The sequence below is a fragment of the Schistocerca americana genome, chromosome 5 (assembly GCF_021461395.2).
Source record: "Schistocerca americana isolate TAMUIC-IGC-003095 chromosome 5, iqSchAmer2.1, whole genome shotgun sequence".
NCBI classification, from domain to species: domain Eukaryota; kingdom Metazoa; phylum Arthropoda; class Insecta; order Orthoptera; family Acrididae; genus Schistocerca; species Schistocerca americana.
Genome location: NC_060123.1, coordinates 621343571 through 621356256, shown reverse-complemented (window position 1 = coordinate 621356256; position 12686 = coordinate 621343571).

The window sequence follows — 12686 nt, the reverse complement described above, 5'->3', positions numbered from 1 at the left end:
CACAGCTCACGAGGTTGCCGGAAAATGCACAGCGCCGGCCAACTCCCGCTGACTCCAGTACAACCACGTGACAAGGGCCGCCCGGCCTCTGGCACGCCGTCTCCGCTTCTGTCCGCCAACCAATCGCCGACTCGAGCACCGCCGCATTCCGTTCCAAAGCGTTATGTCCTCTCACTCTACTCGCGGTCGGCACTCCCGTATATCTCTAGCCGGCCCAAGCCCAAAGACAAACCTCTGCACTAGGAAATCGATCGTCCTCATGTCAGAGATACTACTGGTGCCAGTCCCACCACGGCTCAAGTAGCTACGTGGTTAGATTTAAGAGTTCCTAGCAAAAACAATAAATACTAACTACAGGCGTGATTATAGGACCGGTACTTTGCATCATATACAGTGATGAACTAAAATATTATGTCCACCTCCTTATGTATGAAATAGTACACGTTTGGAACGTAATAGAGTTGTAATTTTGCGTGGCATGGATACGACAAATCCCTCGTAGGTTTATTAATTGAAGACAAAGTCCGTAAATGAGTCCCCAATCATTTTTGGTACTATATTTTCACAAGTCGGTCTTGATTACACAGATTTCTTTCACTTTATTGCCGATTTCGACATACTGCCATCCTCAGATCTGTTATAAAGATAAATATTGTGTAAGCGACAGGCTCAATAAGTTAACGCTAAATCTCACGAGACATACATAAAATATAAAACTATAAAATGTTAGCAGCCATACATACGATTAAAATATTCTGATGTAAATCATTATCACGTCAAACACGTGAGTATATAGTACGTGCTGGTAATACTCAGAATGCATCTGGTATTTATGCAAGAGAGTAATGCCAGCAGAGGGCACTTTAACTAGAGCGCATAGTAAACCAGTGTCGCCAATGTCATAATTAAATTGCGGCATGCACAGTCATTAATTGAAATTTTTTTTAAATTACTTCCCACAGCAAAACAAGCGTCTGACAATACAACGTAACTGACGTGAAATTGGAATCATACTTAAAATACCATAAAAACACAAATACTAATATAATACAGCCACTAGGCTGACTAGATGAAACATACAACTTGTATAAGCTAATATAAAAACTCTAACAATAAAGTAAAATACCTACAAAATCTTCCAGCCTGACAGATCGGTACCATATACGTAATTGTAGTACAACTAAAAAAATACTAACTATACATTAGAAGTCAAAAATCGGTAGTCGATATAATATACAGCATGTGGTCTCAATGGCGACATTTCGTTGTATCCTTGTTTTCCTGTGGTGGAGGTTCCGCAGGAAGGCCCAGTCTTCTCGTCGTTAGCAGCTGGCCCACGTTAGTCCGCTCGGGTGCTCTACGCTGCTCAAACTAGTAGGCATCTGAATGTATCAAAATAAGCATTTATATTGAATTCATTCTGTTCATTCAGCAGTAATTCCGGTGGTCGTTTTTTGTGCACATAAATCTCCATTTCTTCGAGTAGGTTCAGTAACTGTCCCTTTGCCGCTCTATTCAACACTTTCATATTATTGTCTATGCTTCCTACTAAATGTCTTTGTCTGTCTAAATGTGTACCGAAACCGCTATTGTTTTGATTATACGTATTTTCTCTAAAACGAGTCTGGAAATTCCTTCCTGTCTGACCTATATAAACACTGTCACAATCTTGGCAGCTCATCTTGTGAACGCCAGACCCCATTGGCTGTCGCTATCAACTTTTTGCCGTAGCTTGCAACCAATTGTACCTTTCATTTCAAACCCAATTTTTATTTGGTTTACGTGCGTATGTGGAACCAGATTATTTCTCCGTAAGTCATGCACATTCCAAGATTTCCGTAAACAAAGCCGGCCGCGATGGTCTAGCGGTTCAGGCGCTCAGTCCGGAACCGCGCGACTGTTACGGTCGCAGGTTCGAAACCTGCCTCGGGCATGGATGTGTGTGATGTCCTTAGGTTAGTTAGGTTTAAGTAGTTCTAAGTTCTAGGGGACTGATGACCACAGATGTTTAGTCCCATAGTGCTCAGAGCCATTTAAACCATTTTTTTAACCGTAAATAAAAGGCCGGTGGTTTGTAGGCAGAGAACTGGCGATCTTCAGTGTGTTTCATCCGACCAGGCGTCGCACTCGCGTTGGTCCACGGCCCAGTCCCGGTGACTTCGTTCTCACTACAATCGAAACTGAAGACTGTTGTTAGCTGCGGAGCTCGATGTTCGACAGTGTGCGCTGAATGGTGCGTTCCGAAACACTTGTGCCTCCACCAGCTCATTACTTCACTGTGAGATCTGCCACAGATAGCCACCCATCCTGAAGTATTGAGTAGAGAAGCCTCCAACCTCCACGTTCTGTGGAGAGACGTCGACGCCCACTGCATCCTCCTGGCTTACCGTCCTTTAGTCGCTTTTCGTAGATACTCACGACAGTAGTACGTGAATAACAGACGGTCTTCACCGTCTTCGAGATGATCGTTCCAAGGTGCGGGCCATAACAACCGGTTCTTTGACAAATTCGCTAATGTCAGTCGATTCACTTGTCTGCTGCCCGTAACGTTCTTAGAATGATTTACGATTTCTCGCTGCTCGGCTTACGTACTACCGTTACTGCTTCACGGGACTGTCACGTCGCCAGGCGGCTTTCAGTATGACAGTTGGCAGTGGTCATTATGGTCTGGCACATCAGAGTATACAATGACCCAGTAGACTGTGGCAAGGACGATGCTGATGCGTATAAAGAAGTCACAATGCCACAAAATTCTAGAGAAATTGTCGACGGTTGCTATAGGGAATGTACTGGGCCTGAATGGTTGGAAATACCATTTAATGTATGATTACACAATTACAGAACAATTACTGGGATCAGTCACGTCGGGAATGTGTTTAAGAAGTGATTTAATGTAGAATCACCACACAAAAATATATACATGGAAGGGAATATCTAGTCTCAAGTTTATTGGAAGAATACTCAGTTATAAGTAACGGAGGTCGTTCAAAAACCCAAATTCGACCTTGACTTGGGACACATATATGATACAGCCAATATAGTAGATCCAGAAAAAGAAACAACGCATCACCCCATACGGGTAGTTTCGTTTAGTATAGGCGAAACTGTAGCTTTCTGTATCTCGATGTGCTTTATTCCCAAAACTTCGACCGAGTGAATGGATATACTACTTCTTCATAGGTATTCTTGCGAAGAAACCATAAAGGCAAAATTACCGACTCTAACAAAAGGAAGCTGGAGTCCGTGACATGGGTACGCAAAGTACATTCCGCCAAACGCTACAATGTGGTTTGCGGAGTTTATATGAAGTTACTGGTGTAGATGTTACCTGATACTGTAAAAAGTATTTAATGTTATCTGATGATGATCGGTTTTAATGAAAATAGGCTGCGGATAAATGTTTATTCCCTCATTACCTTTTGGCGGTTCTTAAGGGAGGTAGGACGTCAGCAGGAGGAGAGACACCACAGGACATTTTAATTTCCACTCTCTATACTTTTACGAATGTATTCATACAACTTTGTGAGCATGACCAGGAGGGATTCAGGATTCACAAACATAGCAGTGGAAGTTAAAAAAAAATATTTTTTTTACATGTGAAAGTTCATAATTTTTTCACTTCTACTGGCTGCGTTTGTTGCTATGGGTACACGTTTCTTCATAAGTAAGAGAAATTCTTCGATGGATTTTGCACAGCATACAAACCATACAGGGGTATGAAACTCCAGAAATTATTTAATTTATGAAACAACTGAATGTGCTGTTACATTTTAAACTGCATGTTTAGAAAAAACTCAAATTTCATAGTTAATTATCTCAGTTTTTACCACAGTTTTTAATAGATTCGGAAAATTCTAGAGTTTCATACACCTGTAAGTAAGGTTTGTATGCTGTGCAAAATTCACCGAAGAATCTCCCTTACTTATGAAGAAAAGTGTGCCTATAGCAACAAATGCAGCCAATGGTAAGTGAAAAAAGGTGAAATAAAAATGTAAAAAAATAAATTATTTTATTATACTTTTGAACTTCCACCACTATAAGTGTAAATCCTGAATCCTTTCTGCTCATTCTGACAAAGTTTTATGCATTTATTTTTAAAAGTATAGACAGTGGAAATTAAAAATTCCTGTGGTGTCTCGCCTGCTCCAAGTCGTCCCGTTTGCCGTCCTACCCCCGTTAAGCATGAACTCTTAGAATACCATCCTACGACCTCTGTCGTCTTCTTTGAAGGAGATGCACCCATCCGGGAAATACATGAAGGCTATGAATCAAAAAGACTTGGCAGTTCTAAATAGATGTCCACACTAAAAGCCAAACAGGGTAGTGTAGCTACCCCTATAAAAATACAACTGTAAATTTGCGTTTTGTTCAGCTCCAGTAACTAAAGTTGTTGCTACATTTACTAACACGGCCTTCGCTTTGTTGACGTCTTCGAATGATTACACCCTTCTTTCGCGTCTGATATCGAAAGTCGATTACATAGTATAATTGGTGCTTTTCAATTCCTCGACAATATTATTAACCCCACGACAGCGCTATGATTGACGTTATTTTTCACCCAACTATAATCATATATTGCAGATTAAGCAATTCATTGTACAAGATCCCCCCGCAGAACCAAACCTCCATAAAAGTTTCTCATTTTAGCCACTAGTTCGTAGAAAATGTTACAGGTGATATACCGTAAAAATGGTCATATATTTCCGCTTGACGCAGCAGAAGTTAATTTAACCCTTTCTTGGATCAATTTAACGAATCCGGGCCTAGGACTTCTTCTTAACTTTGCTCCATATATATCACGCTGATGTAGTCGTTTGGAGATGCAAGCAGTATCAATTCTGCGGGAAGTACGTACTTTCGTATTGGTGTCTTTTTTATTAAAATTTCCTCTACTATTGTTTACTTTAGCCATACTTTGCAATGTCGAATTGAAGTTTTTCTTCATATGTACAGTAGAATGGTCATATAGAAATCACTGATCTTACTCTTATTCTGAATACCATCCACCTTCACAACTACTTCTTTTACATTATTGACTTCAAATTTCTTAACAGAATCTCCTTCAGTACATATTGTTAACCGCATCTTCTCATCTGTGACCAAGATATAATTTATATGCAATTTTACATCAAAATCTACTTTAATGTTTAGTATTGCCTAAACCTGTTCACCTGCGAGCAATCACAAACTCTCCTTTAACATTTTTCAGCCTCATCACTGACAGTAGTTTACAAAGTATTAATACCTTTCTCACTTTCACTGACATCAATAATAGGTTCTATCTGAAGCGTTCACTTACTCTTGGTATAACTCATCAGATATTAAGTTAGGCTGTTCTATGAAATCAAATACTGTTCTTGTATCAGTGATAACAGTTGTTATGTATTAACTTTCATTGACAATATTTCTAACATATTTGAGTGCTTCAATGGTTTCATTAGCATCCTCAGAATCATTAGCAGTTTTATTGTTAGTATTCTTAAGACGACGAAAAAGAAGACTTTATAAAAAGGTAGCTAGATAGTGTTAACGGTGAAGGCCCAAAAAGGAAAATACGTGTAGGTTATTTTACGGAAAGCAGGAAAGGAAAACATATATTCTCCGACAACAGGAATGTACAGATCGAACAAAGAAGCCAATGATAACGACTTCAGGATGATTATGTATGCTGCTACATAGAACATGGTTATCAGCAACAAAACTCATGTAATCACAGACAGAAAATGTTATGATAGACATGCATCACAGGAAAATAGTGAAAGATGTCATATCCTGATGGGGAATGTGCGATTGACCAATTCTTAAAGAAAGAAAAAGTAGACTTACAAAAGATCAGGGTTGGTTATAAGACAAAGCACTGAAGCCCAGTGGTTGACGTGGCAAATCTAGATGTTGAGAAAAAAACGTACTGAGTTTCAATTAGAAACAGTTTGGGTGTTCTGTGACGATGTGAATGAAGCACTGGGTAGGGAAAAAAGGGAAAAAGAAGATGATTTAGTGAGGAATGCGGAGACAGTGTTGGGAGAAGGAGCATAGCACGTGAGTTATGGCCACGGGATACAGCGAAACACTGAGGATAACAAATCTAGAAGCACGCTGAGGGACATCAAGAGTACTGAGAACTGAAAAGAGAAAATAACTGACAGAAGATCTTAAAGATTTCGAGCTAACTAGGCGAAGCCCCGACTGTTGCAGATAATTCCAACATGTGACAAGGAGAAGGTTTAACGCAAAAAGACAGTATCTCTACGAGAAAAATAGGAACATGGTCATGAATCCTGAATCAGTCTTACAGCAACAGAAAGAATATTTCACCGAGCTATTCAGTTATCCTAATCCAGAGAAGAGTTCAGTGAAAACCAAGAACAAACAAGTAAGACAGAGATTGACATAATGTGGGAAACTATAGTGAAAGCCATACGGAGGATGAAAACCCTTAAAGCGCACAGAAGAGGATATGGTCTATGCTTTAATGTTGAAGTATGGAGAAAGCACACTATAGTCCTAGCTGTGGAAACTCATTTAGCTCATTTGGAACGCAAAATCGTTACCATACAGCTGAATGTCAGCATTCATTTGTCCAGTACACATGAAATGAAGCTAAAGGGGATTGCTGCGAATCGGAGCCACTTAGCGTGGCATACTAGGCCCTTTCTACATTCGCTGTAGAGAAGCTAAAACCATTTGCAGAAAGTGTCATGGAAGAATATCAGACTGGATTCCGTCCAACACGTTCATGTACTGACAATGTGTTTGCTGTTAGGCAAATTCTTGAGCAATACTGGCGATGAGATATAAAAAATCAAGTCAGGTACTATTCCTAGCTTTTGGAATGGCTTAAGACGGTGTTCGTCGAAATAGCGTCTATAACACTTTGAAGGGGCTCCCAAATCCAAAAAAAAACTCATTAAATCATTAGGGTATGCATGAAAGAGTCCAGAGCTATAATAATAAATAGAGGAGCATGCTCACAACCTTTCGCCATAAAAAGTGTAAGACGGGAAGATGCACTGTCACGCGTAGTGTTTAATCCTACCTTGGAGAAAGACATAAGAGAGATTAAAGTTGAAGAGAGTAATGGGCTACGAGACGAAGGTGGCAGGTATCTTATATTGCTTACAAAGACGACAGAATAACTTTAGTGAGCGAGAGTGGACAATGTCCAGCGTAAATGCACAAAAAGGTCATCATAGCATTGAGTACAACTGAACTACTCCTTAATAAATCAAAACATAGAATATAAGCAAGTAAACCCAAATGATTAGGCCCAAGAGCAATCCGCAGTTGGTGGAGACAATTTCTAGTGTGTTGATCTGTTCAGGTAGTCAGGATGTTGTAATCAAATACCAACAGACGTAAGTGAAAGAATTTATACTAGCTCCAGATGTCTTTATGCCAGCAGAGATACGTTCAATCCGAAAGCCATACCACACGCTGCAAAAATGAAAGTCTGCAATACCGTTATGCGCCCTTTTGTTCTCAAAGTTTCCAAAAGAGCTGATACTCTAATGGGCAAGCTACGTATTCCGTATGCCAGAGACACGAGTTCCAAAGCAGGCGTACATCGTCCACGTTACAACAAAAAGATCCCTGCGAAGACCAAGATAAAGATGGGAAGATGATGTAAAGAAAGATGCGGAAGCTCTGAATGTAGTCTGTTGGAAGGAAACAACAACCGATCGATGTCAGTGGAGGCTGCTTATTGACGCAGTGCGTGGTTTACAGGGCCGGTTACCACTGGATATGAGCCTACGAGAGATATAAATATTGTTCCTAAGAGGATATTCTCTAGCAGATACTACCATTTTTTGGCTGTAAGTTACATCTGTTTTGTTCTTATTCTCCCATATACTCCCCTAGTTTGTCCAAAACCTGACAAAATTCCCGATAAGTAAAATTTATATTTTAATCCTCTTTATTTCCATCTCCAACAATCACGGTTTGAGTATTTGCTTCCTCAATATTACCTGTCAAGCCTACAAACACTTAAGCTATTTCCCGTTCCTCCCATTCTACTAAAACACTAATTTTAACATTTTAGTATTAGCCTATTTTTGCAAAGATCCTTTCCAAAATATTTTTCACTCTCACTTTCCCCTAAAATCTTCATCCATTCTCCAACTAATTCGTCCTTTTTGGTTTTTTGTACCACTTTTTTCAAAATATCTTTCTAATGTCATTGTATTTTGAAAGATATTTATTAATATATTTATGAAAAACTCCTCGTTGGTAAATCGTATTTTACTGTTAGTACCCCTTCACATTTTTAACTTCATTTATTTGCGCCAACAAGAGTTTTTTAGTATTCTCCAGGGATTCATCTACTCATTTGGTAAGAGAATCTAGTTTTTCAAAAATATTACCGTCCGATTTGCTAGTCTTCCTAGCACATATACTTATTATTTCACTGAGAAATACCATTCTTTGACTAACAAAATCCCACATATAGCAAATATTCTTATTGATTTATAAAATTTTTCTGTTATTGTCCTCGATGTATTCCTCTGTTTCAGTGTTGGCTTTTCTGAGATATGCTTCTACTTAATCAACTGTGCTGCTAATAGCATATATCATATTGTCTTTTCTTATTTCATTAGCTCTGAGCTCCACCCACACACTTGGTGTCATTTTCTTCTCTTCCATTTTATCTAAACTATTCATCTTGTTTGACGTTATGTTAACTGAACTCTAAAGCAATCTGCTCCACAATGTCTAGACAATAATAGTTCCTATTACAGTTAGTCTGAGTATCGACTTACTTCACCTACGTTTCAGCAGTCTCTGGATGGCACAGCTCGTTGTTGTGTGTGCCAAAACCACATCTGTATGTCAAACTTCGGCCCTCTGTTTTTGCGTCTCTGGCTCGTCCCTCTCTGTGTTGTTACTGACTGCTTTCCATGTTCTTCCTGTATGCAGTGAGCCTTCCTTCAGTCACGTGGCTGTCCTCACCATGCCTTCTCTTCTGCCCTGCAACATCTTCCGATGATCGTTCTTTATTTCGCTCATAATATGTTCATAATAGTTGGACATGGCTGAAAACTTTCCGCAGTGAGAATTTCTTATATTTTGCGAAGCACTTCATGACCATTTAATTCAAAGTTCATTTCCTGCACAGTACTTGATGCCTAATTGTATCTCCTTTAGTACTCACGATAAAAGTTTCTCAGCCAGTTTTTCCTGACACAACGGGTTCTCAAGGCAAGGTTCCAAAATGTGGTCCCACCAGGGATGTCACACGGAAGATCCCCTCGTGGTACCAAACGTCCATAAAAGATTCTCAGTGTAGTAGAGAGTTCGTAGAAAGTGGCACAGCTGACAAATAGTACGACGGGTCATTCCTTCCCACTTGAGACTGCATACATTCAGTTAACGTTTCCGTGGATTGCTCCTACCGGTTCTCCGTAGATATCTCGTTGATACATTCTCTTAGAGCAGTTCTTAAAGTATATTGGATACGTTTGGTGACGCAAGTAGAGGACCAGTGTGTCTATTATTATGTTGTTTGGGGAGCTAATAAAGTGCAAATGTTGTGTGACTAGGGCCTCCCGTCGGGTACACCGTTCGCCGGGGACAAGTCTTTCGATTTGACGCCACTGCGGCGACTTGCACGTCGATGTGGGATGAAATGATGATAATCAGGATAAAACCCAGTCCCTGAGCGGAGAAAATCTCAGACCCAGCCGGGAATCGAACCCAGGCCCTTAAGATTGACATTCTGTCGCGCTGCCCACTTTTTTTTCTCATATTTTCGTTTTCGTTCGTTGTATCTGCTCGGGGCGGACGTCGCAAGACATCCGTTTCAGTTCGTCGTTGATGCATTAACTCATTTTTTTTTTTATTACAGAGGGCAGCTAACCTCCTGACCGAACACGCTTAGTTGTCGTGCCGGCAACCACTCAGCTACTAAAATGTAGACTTTCACGGCCGGAAATATCATGTCCATTATAATTATCCGGGCTGTTATGCCGTGGTCGGTTGATGAATTTGGTCTCAATTGGAATTGAGACCAAATTCATCAACCGACCACGGCATAACAGCCCGGTTAATTATAATGGACATGAACCACTGAGCTACCGGGGGCGGAGGAGGGAGCTAATGTTTTCACACAATTCCTGGGCTGTCATTACAATGCATTTATTATTGAACAGTTTAAGGCAGTTTACAGCGACATAGTTGAAACAAATTAGCTGAAAAAGTTGCTACAATTCGAAAGGATGTTTAAGAGGACAAGTACAGAGAACAGACTCAGGTTACGCACTTCACCAGCAAGTGAGATTGGCCGGTAGCAGAAATCTCATGCATACTTGGTACAAGTCTACAGTTATGCCTATGTGACTCGTAACTGAATGATTTTCATTTGTTTGCTGATTTACTTGATTTACAATATGTCGTTCTTCTAGCATTCAAATTTTAATGACCTACAGATTCTCCAGTCTCCAACAAAGAATATTCTGTTTCGCTTCTGAATGTATGGTTTCCCATATAGGTTGCCTTTCAAGATTCTTTCATCGTCTCACTTCACTGAGTCACTACCGCTCCATACGATGCATCCGTTATCGGTGCCTGCGTGGGAAACAGATTCTCACTCAGTGCAGTCTCTCGTGTAGTCCTGCTCTAGCAGTGAATTACTTCTGCTGGCTAAAGCATTCCGACAAAATAATAAATTTAGAATATGAGTTGTTTTCCAAAACAATAGCAGCGTAATATTGTTTCCTTAGTGGTTTCTTTTCAAAGTTGACTGTTTCAAGCGAAGTTCCACTTTTGACGACAATAGGGTAACTGTGTTAATGTTCATAGGAGTAGCTTCACATTTGATCATCTCAGTTCCCTTACGCAGTAAATTTCGTAAGGATCAGAAACATGTATGGAATATCGTTATCGGGTGCCAAAAATTCAAATTTTCGGCAAAATGATCTTCCTGGAGATCTATGACAAAGAAAGTGATTATTATACACTCCTGGAAATGGAAAAAAGAACACATTGGCACCGGTGTGTCAGACCCACCATACTTGCTCCGGACACTGCGAGAGGGCTGTACAAGCAATGATCACACGCACGGCACAGCGGACACACCAGGAACCGATGTGTTGGCCGTCGAATGGCGCTAGCTGCGCAGCATTCGTGCACCGCCGCCGTCAGTGTCAGCCAGTTTGCCGTGGCATACGGAGCTCCATCGCAGTCTTTAACACTGGTAGCATGCCGCGACAGCGTGGACGTGAACCGTATGTGCAGTTGACGGACTTTGAGCGAGGGCGTATAGTGGGCATGCGGGAGGCCGGGTGGACGTACCGCCGAATTGCTCAACACGTGGGGCGTGAGGTCTCCACAGTACATCGATGTTGTCGCCAGTGGTCGGCGGAAGGTGCACGTGCCCGTCGACCTGGGACCGGACCGCAGCGACGCACGGATGCATGCCAAGACCGTAGGATCCTACGCAGTGCCGTAGGGGACCGCACCGCCACTTCCCAGCAAATCAGGGACAGTGTTGCTCCTGGGGTATCGGCGAGGACCATTCGCAACCGTCCCCATGAAGCTGGGCTACGGTCCCCCACACCGTTAGGCCGTCTTCCGCTTACGCTCCAACATCGTGCAGCCCGCCTCCAGTGGTGTCGCGACAGGCGTGAATGGAGGGACGAATGGAGACGTGTCGTCTTCAGCGATGAGAGTCGCTTCTGCCTTGGTGCCAATGATGGTCGTATGCGTGTTTGGCGCCGTGCAGGTGAGCGCCACAATCAGGACTGCATACGACCGAGGCACACAGGGCCAACACCCGGCATCATGGTGTGGGGAGCGATCTCCTACACTGGCCGTACACCACTGGTGATCGTCGAGGGGACACTGAATAGTGCACGGTACATCCAAACCGTCATCGAACCCATCGTTCTACCATTCCCAGACCGGCAAGGGAACTTGCTGTTCCAACAGGACAATGCACGTCCGCATGTATCCCGTGCCACCCAACGTGCTCTAGAAGGTGTAAGTCAACTACCCTGGCCAGCAAGATCTCCGGATCTGTCCCCCATTGAGCATGTTTGGGACTGGATGAAGCGTCGTCTCATGCGGTCTTCACGTCCAGCACGAACGCTGGTCCAACTGAGGCGCCAGGTGGAAATGGCATGGCAAGCCGTTCCACAGGACTACATCCAGCATCTCTACGATCGTCTCCATGGGAGAATAGCAGCCTGCATTGCTGCGAAAGGTGGATATACACTGTACTAGTGCCGACACTGTGCATGCTCTGCTGCCTGTGTCTATGTGCCTGTGGTTCTGTCAGTGTGATCATGTGATGTATCTGACCCCAGGAATGTGTCAATAAAGTTTCCCCTTTCTGGGACAATTAATTCACGGTGTTCTTATTTCAATTTCCAGAAGTGTAATTTATTTATTGTATGAATATGCATGTAAAATTCGCAGCAATATTTACACATTCAATGCAAAAAGGAATATCCAAGAACTGTGGTCTCAGTTGAACTTACAGAGTAATGTCAAGGGAGTTTATCCATTGCTGAAATCTTTCCAGTCTCCACTGTAACAACTCTTGGGACATTCTTCTACAGTGTGGTCAGTGGTTTGCTCTGAAGCTTCAGTCACATAATGTGGAGTCTGAGAGTCCCCGTTTGTCCATGAATGACTTGGCTCTCCCGTGTCCACATCGGATTCTGTTCAGTTGACCAACAGACAAAGAA